Source organism: Electrophorus electricus, chromosome 24, assembly GCF_041902795.1.
Source record: "Electrophorus electricus isolate QZ-2024a chromosome 24, ASM4190279v1, whole genome shotgun sequence".
NCBI lineage: Eukaryota > Metazoa > Chordata > Actinopteri > Gymnotiformes > Gymnotidae > Electrophorus > Electrophorus electricus.
In genome coordinates this window covers 6,818,452-6,831,808 of record NC_137520.1, presented here as the reverse complement: position 1 = coordinate 6,831,808, position 13,357 = coordinate 6,818,452, and the positions used below count along the sequence as shown (strand labels likewise).

At 45.0% G+C, this 13,357-nt stretch overlaps 1 protein-coding gene across 2 annotated transcripts in view; it reads left to right on the top strand.

Annotated features, from left to right (window-relative positions):
- Window positions 1–2,200: 2,200 nt before the first annotated feature.
- The window catches only part of plxnb1a (plexin b1a), a 43,616-nt gene continuing 32,459 nt past the window's right edge, over window positions 2,201–13,357 (top strand). The window contains exon 1 of one of the 2 annotated variants that reach the window (XM_081706595.1): window positions 2,201–2,572. The gene's annotated coding sequence lies outside the window, so the exon portion shown is untranslated. Of the gene's footprint in view, window positions 2,573–3,334; window positions 3,570–13,357 lie in introns of those variants that run through there. The other variant, XM_081706596.1, reaches the window with a different exon arrangement.

Sequence of the window (13,357 nt, the reverse complement as noted above, 5' to 3'; positions counted from 1 at the left end):
CAGAAGCTCTGGAGGATTCCCACAAATTATGCTAGCTAATCACAAAGTGGTCACTCATATGCACCAGTATACCCAATAACATAAACCTCATGTAGGCAGCTATAACATGGTTAGTAACTTAGCTAACTAGTCCTACGTCTTGCTAATGGCAAGAAGTTGGTAACACTAACTTCCCTTCGCAGGTGTGCTTGTTTTCGCACTCTGCTCTGTGGGGGCACAGTCCTATCCATCCACAGAGGAATGCACTGATGCCAGTGAACCATCATTACAAATTAACTTTAACCTCCAGCACTGCTCCGAAATGTTTGGAGCTTTTTTTCCCGCACGTATCAAACATCAGTAAGCCGTATGACGCAGAGTGTGTGAGCCAGTAATTATCCAATTCAGTCTTGCAGTTTCCCACACTAACATCTTGCCATCGAGGCTGGAAAAAACATCACCGATATCTTTCTTTGATCTGTTAGCTGGCATTCGGTTCACGCCCTGCTACAAGCAGAGCATGTAACCAAAATTTGTTTTTAAAAAGTCTACAAAGGCAGGCGAATGCCCGCTAGCGCATGCACACGAAGTCACAAAAGCTTGCCGACCATTTAATGTTGTGTCAGCGTTGTTGAAGGTCGCTCAGAAATTAGTTTACAGATACGGCCTACAGTAAAGGATAGGTGGGGTGTGGGAGGCACAAACTATTTGAAAACAAAACAACGTGAGTGCATGAGGGCAGCAGCCACACCTGGTCCAGAACCCATGTCCCGCAGGTGACAAACCTGTGCACAGGGAATGTGGTGTACAGGGAATGTGTGAAGCATATGGATGCGCCGAACCCACCTCCTCAAGGAGAGGGCAGTAATACAGACATTCACCCCCTGATGTAGAGGGTAGTGTGATGGAGACTGTCACTCAGGAAGGTGAACACGCATGTTCTGGCTGCCATGTCAGAGAGGTGGCTGGCTAGTCTGGAGGTCAGCACACATGTTTACTGTCTGGAAGACCCTGGTTTGAGGGAGTAGACTGAAAGGTAGGGTGATGACATTCTCAGTTTCTGAAAACTCACAGTGGGCACCTGTAACAAGTACACAAACAAATAAACAGTTAAAATAATTATAAAAGCACCTCCCACACAACCTCATTATAAATACTAAAAACCACAAGTAAACTGCATTTCTTAGCACTCCTATTGGTATCAGTTAAAAAGAGTTAGGACATGAGTTTACTTTGTAGGTGTGGAGTAGACTGCCCATGATGCAAGTGCAGAAGTGTCGAGGGATTGGCTCTGTTTTTATGATGTGCACACTGGGGTAGAGAAGGATTGGTTGTTTTTTTTATGATGTGTACAGAGAGGTGTAGAGGGATTGGTTATGTTTTCATGAATGTGGTTGTGTGTTCTTTCTGTAATTTTTTTATTTTATTTTATTTTTTGTGGGGAAGAAAATGTGTTCCTCCAAACACACACTCACTCAGACGCTCCCCTGCATACTCACACCCACTGGCTGCACAGCCTCTCTCTCTCTCTCTCTCTCTCTCTCTCTCTCTCTCTCTCTCTCTCTCTCTCTCTCTCTCTCTGTCACACACACACACACACACACACACACACACACACACACACACACACACTCTCTCTCTCGCTCTCTCTCACACACACACTCTCTCTCTCTCTCTCTCTCTCACACACACACACACACACACACACACACACACTCTCTCTCTCTCTCTCTCTCTTTCACACACACACACACACACACACACACACACACACACACACACACACACACACATACACACACACACTTTCCCATATTTAAAAGTAATAAGTGAAAACTAAACAAACTGAACCAGTAAGTATTATAGCAAAGACTGCCCTCCAGAGAGTCCAACATGGCCCCAAAACAAACCTGAGCCTAGAATTCATCTATACGTTTCTTAGTCCCTTCTTACTCAACCCAGTTACTCTGCTCCATCAGTGTTTGGAAATTGCCCGTTCTGTGTGTATGTGGCTCTGTAGACCTTATCTATAGACGACTCAACTAAGCAGCCTAAAAGTGTAAGAAATATATATATATTCTAGGTAACATATTAATAATATCTGTTTTTATTAGTCAAGCTCAAGCTAAGGTTTGATATGCGTCATTGTCTCACAAACCCCACAGCCCTTTGCCATCCCTGACCGCCGGGTCGCAGTAGCGGACAATAACGGTAGTGTGCCCGAGCACACCGCGTATCCCGTTATTCGCTACAAGCACGCCACTTGTAAAAGCGGGGACTTTTCCTTTATCCAGACGCACACAAGCAAACGCGGTATTCTGGCGCACCCGGGGTAGTCTCGCAGCAACTGCGCAAAAGTCGGCGAAGAGCCACAGCACACGTGCGCCTCAACGCAACCGCAGCAGCGGTTCGTGCGCTCGGATGGTCTCGCTCTCGGGCTGGTCCTCGTGGATGTGCCCGGTTTGACAATAGTGGGGATTAACGAGGAATAGCGGCTGAACGCGACTTGGCGGCGAAAGACTTCTGTGTTTGATTACGCCAAAAAAAAAAAAAAAAAAAAAATTAATAAGCAAAAGTTCTGCACAATGTAGAGGTAAGAATGTTTTTATTGTTACATGTAGATCGATTTAATTTTCGCCTAGTTATGCTCTTAATACAGGTTTAGCAAATCTTAACATCAAGGTTTACCTTTACTTAAAGGTTTAAGGAAGGGGAAAACCCGTATTGAAACTATCATGTTGGTAATCCTTGCCACTCTCTAAGAAAATAATGCTTTGGGGGTGATGGAGCGTTCATCGTGCCATGACTTCACATGTTAGTTGAGTTTCAAACATTTTACAAACCATCTAGGACAGTGAAATATTTGCTGTGGTTTTATTGTTCTCTTTCATTGTCTTGTGTTATCACCAAAATACTGTATTCTTTACATGTCTAATTACCAATGAATTTAATATTAACAGCTGGCTAATTAACTGGCATAATATCTTATTCTGAAGAATGAGTTTGCTAGTAGTTATATGTGGTTGCTCTGTGATCCAAGATATTTATCAGCAAATATATAATATGTTCATCAGGAGGAGAGACACAAGGTATGGGTTGGAAACATTTTTCATTTCTGAGACTCCACCTGTAACGTATTGGTACCCAAATGTATTGATGAGTTATTGACGATTGACAACTGAGAGAGAGAGCGAGAAAGAGAGAGAGAGAGAGAGAGAGAGAGAGAGAGAGAGAGAGAGAGAGTATATATAGCCTTAAAGGTGGGTCGGCTGCACTCACTGATAGAAATCTACATGTCGTAACACAGGAGGCAGCTCTGTTCTTATTTCAGTAACTGAAGGAATAGTTTATTGCACAGCACTGTCACTTTGTGAAACTGAGTGCTTCCATCCATCATTCCGAAATGAAATGGATATCTGTGTTCAGCTGCACTGGCTGTCAATGTCAGTGTGTGGCTGGTGCCATTTGCTCGTCTGACTTGAAATGGAATTTACTCTGGAAGTCCAAACACCTCCCACATTTGTGTCTGCCTGACATTATTTTGGGATTGTGTGGTGGGCTGCAGGAAAGATCAGAGTGGAGACCTATAGGTGAGACTTGGGCTATATACCATGTATTTATTCAAAGCTTGTATCCACAGAAATACATCCAAAAGGGAAATTTAATGTTATCTTTATTGTTAAATACATAACTAATATTTCAGCCACAACAGTCTTCATTGTATAATCTATGAAAACAATATGTCTGTGCATATATAATAGTCACTCATTTCTATTTGGGAGTGTAAATCAGTGCAACAAAATATATTCATTGTATTTTGATGAACTTGTAAAGAAAACTGGACTTTTGTGACTTTTGAAAAGTCTGTATATACATGAGCTATGAATAGTGACTAATGCTCATATAAGGTTTTCATTAGTTTAGGAAGATTGTGCAATGATGTGTCAAAAGTTTGCAAACATAACAAAGATCAGGAGTCTCACACTTTCCAAACTTGCTGGATTGCCCGTTGTTGGGAGCAGAGACTTTCAAACATTTAGTAGGTTTCAAATATGCATCTACCAACATTTTCTCCATCCTTTTTGAATGCAGATGGACCAGTAACTGACCATCTGCTCTGTGTGCTGTGGAGCTGTGAGATCTGATTAGACTCGTCACCTCCTGCACTTGGGAAGCGCTCTGACTGTCTTTTACAGAGCTGCCGGGGGCTTTTAGTGTGACACCGAACATTCAGGCGAGGTTAACAGGTGGTGCTAGAAAATTGAGACAAACTGTTGGACTTCTTGGAATTATTTCTTAAAACTTATTCACAGACATGCTTGAATTCACTCACTCTTGTATCAATTATGCCCCTTAGAAGTTGTGGACTGTGCGTTATAGAAATATTTTTAAAGGGCTATCGGCAAGAGGAAGTTTCTTCCAGAGAAGGTAATGCTACCTTTCACAGAGTGACGGTTCTGAAACTGACAGTTATGACAGGTTGGAGTGGTCATTGTACCAAAATGACGATGCAAACTCCGTAAAGGCAGTTGACTTAGTTTTAATTAACAACCTTGAGAGAGAACATGTGAGCCCCCCCAGTCATGTCTTAAAGATACGTGTTAATATCTGGACACAGGCAGATTCCTGCATGCTGATTGGTCCACCCCGTAGCAGACAAACAGGATATTTATTCAAATGATCTACAGAATGTATTTGTGGCGCTACGTTTGTGGAAGTCCTGCTAACTGCAGCTGTTCTGCTGTGTGTGGGTGTGTGTGTTTGTGTGTGACAAAGACCAGGAAGCACAGGACATGGGTCATACAAGCAAAATGAGGACGTCCATCTGTTGCGTTTTAGGGATCAGCTGTAAAACACTGAGCTGACTTCATATTTATTGCATTTTTGTTCTGACATCAAACCACTTCTCTGAGCATGTGCTGTGGGATTAGGTTGTTAGCAGGAGTGCCCCAGTGAATAACGAGCCATGGAATAAGCCTGGAACTCTTACGGCTTAAGGTTTGACACCCAACTGCTGCTGCCCATTGAAAACTGCCCCTTCCCAGTGTGTGCGGTTGTCCGTGGCAGAAGATTTTCACGCGCACACAGTTGCCATGAAGACGGGTACAGAATCCAAGTTCTTCAGCGTTTGGCAAGTAGACGAAAGCATGTAAGGGGGAATTCCATTGGCCAGGCAAGGACAGGTGGATGGCAAGGTGTGTGTGCTTTGCATCAGTATTCACACTCCTTGAACCGTTTCACATTACAACTTGAAATAAAAATTAACTTAACTGGGTTGTTTACATTTTAACTGAGGCATTCCTCACCAGTTTTACTGTAATAACTATGTTTCACTGTGACCCAAAAGGTTAATTAAACAAAAATCAGACATCAGAACATCCCCCCCTTTAATACTTGGTCTGGACTTTGACGTGGCCATTCTGTTACGCTGAGGTTCTTGCCTTGGAACCGCTCTCATGTAGCTTGGCCAGCATGCTTAAGGCCATTGCATTGGTAGAAGGTTGCATTGTTCCGTCTCTTCAGAAGGAAAATATTTTCTTCGTCCTGTATTTGCCTCCATCCATCCAACTGTGACCTGTGTCCCTGTCCATACCAAATGAAAAACATCCCAATAGCATGATGCCACTACCATGCTGCCTCTATTTGATGCCAAACCATGACGACACTACCATGCTGCCTCTAACATGATGTCACTAACATGCTGCCACTACCGTGCTTCACTGTGGGGAGGATGTTCTAAGTCTGAAGAGCAGTGTTTGGTTCGTACCATGCTTAGCACTTTCCAGCAAAGCCAAAAGGTTTGATATTGTTCTTACCAACAAGACTTCCTTCTTCCAAAAGTCTGCGGAGTCTCCGACATGCCTTTTGGCAAACTCCAAAAACATTTTCAAATGGCTGTTTTTCAAGAAATGTTTTCTTCTTGCCTCTCTTCCATAAAACCTGTCTTTGTAGAGTGACTGGGGAATAGTTGTCCCATGCACAGCATTTCCCATCTAAGTGGCAAACGACCCCCAACTCCTTTCAGGGCAACCTTTGACCCTTGGATACTTCTGATTACCGCCCTCCATAATCGGTCACTGACTTTTGATGGACAGCCTTATCTAGGGCGGACTTATCTAGAGTTGTGGCTCTGCCATATTCCTTTTTACATCCTTTTCTATAATTGTGTCCCAGACTTGTTTTTGTAGCTTCTTGGTCTTCATGTTGTTTGTGTAGATAGGCTCTGAAACTCTGGGACCTTCCAGGAAAAGGTGTATTTACATGACACTTGCACACAGGTGGACTTTATTCAAATAATTAGAAGACGTTGAAGGCAATAGAACTAATTTAGGTGTTTCGAAAATACAGGTGAATCCTTGGGGTGAAACATTTTGAAAACAATATTGGCTTTCCTCACACTTGAATATTATAGACTATTTTGTGTAGATTCGTGATATCTAGTTCTAGGGTGTAACACACAAAATCTATTATATTATAACACTTATGCAAGGCATTGTATGTTATGTTTGTTGGCACAGGAAGTGTTTTTGTTATTTTTGTTATACCTGTATGATATGAACAGATTCACAGATTCATATTCATTGCGACTGCAGTATTTCCTGATATATAAGACACGGTGACTCACATTAACCTGTGCTATCCTGACCAAAATGATTAACTGACCTGTACAACAGTATTGCCACAATAATGTCGTGCTGATTATGAATAAGTCATGCATTGTAAACTTAACCCTGCATCTTTATTTAAATGGCTTTTACATGACAGCCAAATCTCCATACCGTAGTCCTGTGTTCATTGGGGTATGAATGAAAAGAACCCCCCCCCCCCACCAGGGCTTACTGCTCATTAGTTATGGTCACATGTGTGAAGGCCGTGCATGCTTCTTTATTCCGTAAAGGGGGGGGGGTTCGCTACAGTTCCAGTACGCCCATCCCCACCCCAGGACCACCCGGCACCACATGCTGTACCGCTAGGCCTGCAGTGTTACACACTAGCCAGGTCCTAATCTGACCCATGGATTCTTTTTGTTGGGTTGTTCTTTAATCGTTCATGGTTTAGTGATTATGTAGTCCAATATCTTAGTTATACAGTAGTCGATTTCGCTCCCTCATTTCCCAGTCTGGCCAGTTCCCGCATCCAGTGTCACAGTGGCTAACTCACAGCACACCCCGGCTAAATCTCATCCTCTAGGCCCTCTCCAGGAATAAACAATTTAGTTTTATGATGAAAAGCTGTCCATAAGACAGGGCTATGGGTTTTATACATAAGGAGACAGGGACTGTTGCTGTTGTCATCTGGTGTTTCATGGACAAAACACAATCTGTAGAATCTTCTGTGCCAGTAAATGTGCCGGTTCGTGTAGTGTATCGTGCTGGTAGCGGTATCTGGTTTAAAGCTATGCTCTCACTCTTTACTCCATGTGAACAGGTGGTCAAAACAATGTAAGCGAACTGTGTGAACACGACCCTTCCACTGCCAACTAATGTGTGTTCCATGCAAATAGGCATGCACAGTTGCATACACACACACACACACACACACATGTATTTTAGATCCTTTAAATGTTATGTCATACTAAGTGGCAAGAGTTGCATGGCTAAAAATATTCAAGCAAGGGGTTCATAAGTTTTCTGTTCTGTTTCACCTTACTAGTAAATTTGCTTCATTCTGATATTGCCTACAAATCCCCCAGAGATTTCATATAAAATGTAAACCAACCAAGCAGTTGTTTGTGTAATTTGTTGTTGTTTTGGTTGGGTTTTTGGTTCCGTTATGTCATTGTCTTCTTTATCATTCATTATTAGCCATAGTTACATTTTATATCTGCTCTCTGATCTCCGTGCTCATATTTCTCACTGACGTGTGATCTGACCCTTTGCCACAGTGCCACTTGTCTCTTGGCCCGTCTGGATAATGCCAACCATTTGAAATATGTCTCTCATATACACAGAGCAGGGTACGTGCCACAGAGCTGAGAGCAAACGGAGGCAGCCCAACTCGCAACAGCTGCGTCTGTTCCCATCGGGCCCAAGATCGTTAGCCGACAGGTTACCCAGTCACCGGAGGGGGCTTGACCTGTGGTCATGGGTTACTCACCATACGATAGATTGGTCACATCAGTGGATGCACACACACAAATCCACCGAGACCAAGAGCAAGGTGCTGTTAATCTCACAACACCAAAATGTCAGCGTGCAAGCACAGCCTCCAAGTTTAACAGAGCAGAATGCCGCGTTGTGGTTACAACGGATCGATGAATCGATCCGACTTAATCCCTCACTCAGTGGGATTAAGAGGCTGTAGATTAGACAGAACTGGAAAAGTGGGAAAGGAGTCTTTCTGTTTGTTTCATTCTGAGGAATGTGAAGAAGGCGCATTAAGACAATGATCTGTTCTCTCCCTTTCTCTCCGTCGGGGGAGGGGTGGGGTGGGCAGAAGACTTGCGGCCACATTGGAATGGATTCCCCTGCCTTGATTTTGATCTCATTGATTTTGCTCATCTTGGAGGTCTTTCATAGCCTCTTACCCAACAAGGTTAGCTTAGGTTCTCTGTATCACCATACAGTGGCGTCTGCGCGAAGTTGGAGAGTAAGAACTAACCGCATTTTAGGACCATTACCACTGTGGAATATCACATTATACAGCAGCTCGTGCCAATAAATGGATTTCACATGTACAGTGACCCGCTCTTACCATCATCACGTTTGCGAGCATATACTACACGCGTCATAGTCCTGAAGTCATTTGACATTGACGGTTTCTTAGTCATTTGATTTTGACTTGGGACTTCAGTCATTTGAATTTAAAGCAAATTAGTGACTGAAGATGCAGGCCTATTGGCTTTAATTTCAGGACATGTGTATCTACATGAAGCATGCAGAAATAGCCGCCCTTTTTATGCAACAGCCTCCAAATTCAGGAAACAAAAGTACATGAACAGTTGATGTCAGAGATGGAGAGTTTACAGGCTATGTGGATTAGTTCCCAGACAGGAGAGCTAACAGAAGTCTACCAAAATTCAGTTCTAGATGTGGCATTCAGTGTGAGGGTTAAAGAAATGTTAACGATACCCGCAAAGCACACAACTGTGATGCAGGGAGGGAAAAAACGGATGAAGAACAGCGTGCAGAATGTCCACGTAGATGTGCATGACCTCTGAGGCTTCACTGCATGATGCAAACCATCGGTAAGCCCCAACAAAGTTTCTACAGTTCTGAGGCAAAGTTGCAGACTGATGCAGCAAAGTTTAGCCTGTACCAGAAAGAGGTAGGTATAGAGAACAAGTGAGCTGGTGCCGATATAAGGCACAGCACCTCATCTGTTAAACTCAGGGGCATGGGCATGTGTGCCTGCCAGGGGATACCGCATGCCTGCCCCCACCTGGGACGCCTGCCTGATGGGAACAGCAGGATTCCGAAGCCAATGCCTCAAAACTCACTGGGATGGAACTTCAGATTACAGCGGGACAAGGAGCTGAAATGTACTGCCAAAGCAACTAAGGAAAAAACCGCATGAGTCAAAAGTGAGGGCCATAGGCAAACACCCAAGCCAAACCCTGGGAACCGGGTATCCCATTCACTGGGAGCCAGAGGGGAGGTGAGAACCAAACCAGTGGGAATGGAGATGGCTGCTTTACAGGCCTGACAGGCATGGGAGATACCAAGCATCTGCTGATGTCTATAGGTTGTAGATCTCTTGACTGCAAATCATTCATTACAAAGGAATAGCATTTTTTATGTTGTCCCAACGATGTACTCACTGTCTCATGGATGTGTCGATTTAATCATCCCAGACACAAAAGGGGGAAGTAATTACATTTCCTCAAATGAATTTAACAAAACAAACTGATAAATTAACAATGATCAGATGTAAAGCTGGCCTTGTATCTGGCCTGTGTGATAACCGAGGCTCCTAAAGCACTGGCTTCAACTCAAACCCTAATCTCCACACATAAATCAACCAATCATATCATTTTTATCTTGGCGAATGACACTGCATTTGCAGTCTGTCCAGATCGCTGTGGCTGGTGTATCCCTGCCATGTTGCAGTGAAGATTGTCATTACATGATAGTGTCTGCGAAGATCCGGCAGGGAGCTGGTTTTACTCTGCAACAGATGCATCCAGGCCTCTTCAGCACTCTGAAGGGTTAAACTGAACTTTAAAAGTGGCTTTAAATTACTGTGTTTTCTGGCTGTTCCTCACTCTTCAACCAAATAAAAAAATTGCATTCTATCAGCTAAACAGGAGTGATAGAAAGATTTTTCTTTTCTGCAAGTTTCAGTGGAGTCTGTCGTATTATTTAGGCATCTTTCAAATGGCACCCTCAAGAAAATTTAACACTTGGTCTGGAGCACACGTAAAACATTAAGGTGCACGTTTAAGGTGTGATCACCTTTCTCCTGTAATCATTAACCTCTGGAATAAGGAGGTCGGTCTCTTCTCTCAGCTGAGTAATGCAAGAATGAAGTACCTCTGTCAGAACACTGGACTGAAGTTCTAGCATTTCCAGACCAGACGTCATTAGAGTTAGGCAGGGCCTGCGTGAACGTGGGTTTTTTGGTTTTTTTTAGCTGTAAAAGCGCAGTAGGAGTCATCTACTTTGCCCTAGTGTGAAATGGACACGCTGCTAACCAGAAACGTCCACAAAAAGTCTTCTTGTCCTCTTTATTGCCTACTGTTGACTTGTAATGGAAAAAGAGCACAAGCTCATTAAACCTTACGCACAGAAAACACGGCTGACCAGCAGGAGAATCCCAAGCTGCTGGAAAACTGCTCCTGAGATGTATTTGTTTATTTTTAGGCCTGGTTCCTCCCGTCCTTTTGCATGAACGAGTTCCATTATACTGGCATCCTGTCATTACTGTCTCCTACCGCGAGCGTGCGGTCGAAACGTCAGGGCGATCCGTGCAGCTAATGTAACGTTTCTTCGTCTTTTCTTATGCTTTCAGATTTAGAGCGCGTGACGGCAGCGGGTCTATGAGACAGAGTTAAGAGGCACATGAGGTCAAACAGCTCACGCTGAGAAACCGGGACGTTGGGAGAGGAAGCCATGTATCTCAATCTTGCAATGTCCCCATGCCACTAAATCAGCCCGGCGACTTTGTTCCGAACACACACGTAGCGCAGTGTTTTCCCAGACCGCCCTACACCACGCAGTTCGTCGTTATAGTCCTGTTCCGCGCAGCTGCACTTTACGGGGTGGGCTGCGTGTGACGTCTCGAAAGTTCATCACAGAGGTGCTCAGAGAGGATCCAAGGGAATGTTTGTGTGCTGACTGCAGCCCTTTTAAACGTTACGACCTCCCGCCTGGGAGATTGTGTTGTTCTAGGAACAGAACGCCTTAACGCTCGCCATAACCGCGAGATCAAAGGCACAGCCTATCTCACGCCAGCAGACAGAGCCGTATAATACCGGCCCGCTCCGTAGCTGAGAAAACAGTCGCGCGCCTGTTGTTTGCCAACGTTTGCGTCAGGTCTCGCGCAGCGACGGCGGAGCAAATTTCAACCGCGTCGGCCGTCATCCTGGGGCCCAAGGTGGCGTCAAGTTCCACCGTGAGACAACTGCTGCCGGTGGCAGGGGGTGGGGGGTGATGGGGGGGGTGCGGACCTCGTATCAAAACACCCAGAGGTCTTTGCTAAAGCCATCAGATCTCCGGTCCAAGCTGCAGCCCACCGGCTGGGCACCGTGGGGGGGGGGGCTGCTAAGCTGGACTGCTCTGTTGTAGTTGCTGAAGCTCTTGGCCCGGCTGGCAGCGCCTGGGCTTCGCTAGCTGTGCCACGTCCTTTGTTCGGAGTTCGCTAGCACCACGCGCTACGGCCTTGCAGAGGGATTTTGCTCCACACCCTTGCAGTAGCGCTTGCGATATTTCATCAATATTTCATATGTTTGGTGTTTGGAAACAATATCTAATGTCTCCATGTCATATGTTTACTAACAGTAAACAGTCCTCGATAGTAAGCCTACACTAGACTTCTACCCACACTGCATGTTACCAGTACTGAATGATGCAAAGATCTGATTATTCGGGGTTATGTTTTAGTGTGGAAGACCCATGACTGAATTAGTCAAATTCAGCTAAATTGCTGCTGCTATTAATGTTGTTTTCCTCGCTTGCTTTTTCTATAAGGAGGAAATGAGCGCAGGGTATTATACTCCAGTAAATAACCAGTCCCATTCAGCACTGGGATCATGTCCATCACTTTTATTCCCAGCGATGTCGTAATCTGCATTCGTGTGATTCATATGCGCCGTGAATGCAACAGCTCTGCTTCGTGGCATTAGTTTGCTGAAACATAACTGAGCTGCAAATATTGAGTATTCCATTATTGGCATTTAACCAGTGTTAGATAAATATTTGAATATTTATTGATATTATTTGAAGTAACATAAACCATCACATGATCCTAGTAACCCTGTGTTTCCTAGTAACCTGATTTCCTAGTAACCGGATTTCGGTGGTAGAATTTATCATATTTGGTGCACTATTGTTTCTGAAGTTTAAGATTTGGCTTTTTGGTGCTCTCCCCTTCTCCTCAGTCTCTTACCAAGATGAAATAAATAGTAATATTTCCGATATGACTCCAGTATCAGTCGTCGCGGTGGCACCGCGTGGCTGAGACACTAAACTAAGTGGGTCATGAGCCGGAATAAAGACTTCAAAGGAAGAAGGGAGGCATCTGGCTGCTCAGATGCAGCGCACATCTCCAGCTCCACTTCCTCGCCGACCAGAGGCAGCGGGGAGAGCAGGAGCGTCCGCCCCTCGACCAGCGACCCCGCAGCAAAGCGGAGTGCGGCGTGAGAGTTAGACGAAATGGAGTTATTCGCAAAGCAATTAGCTCTTCACCGTTCCGACGCGGCAGTGGGCAAAATGTGTCCCTTTGGCGTGCTGACCCCCCCGGGCAGGGAAACGGCCAGCGAGGGAGGTTTTTTCTGCAGGACGCCTCTGTAGCAAAGGGTGACTTAAACGTGCCGCTGGATGTCTGGGTTGGGAATCAGGCTTAATCAGAGCGCCCGCCGATAAAGGCTTTGGCTTGGGCAGGTCTCGGAAGAGAGTGCTGAGTCTGCCCTGAGACGTGTTCTTTATCAGGCGCGTCTGGACAGTGGAGATAGACTCCAGAGACTCGAGAGCATGTCTCTCTGCCCACCGACTACTGGGGTTTGGCCTGGGAGTGACTCCTCTCGTATTAATCATTAATGTGGTTCCCAGGTGTTGGGCCTGTTAACCGCCTGGCACTGACCGTGGGGGCCTCCCCCTTGCGTTCCACCCCCTCTCTCCTCTCGCTCTCTTCCTCTAATCTCCCGAGACCACTCAAGCAGGCTGAAGAGTTAAGACCACGCGTGTTCCCACTCCATCCCTGATTTTGGAAAGATTGCTTC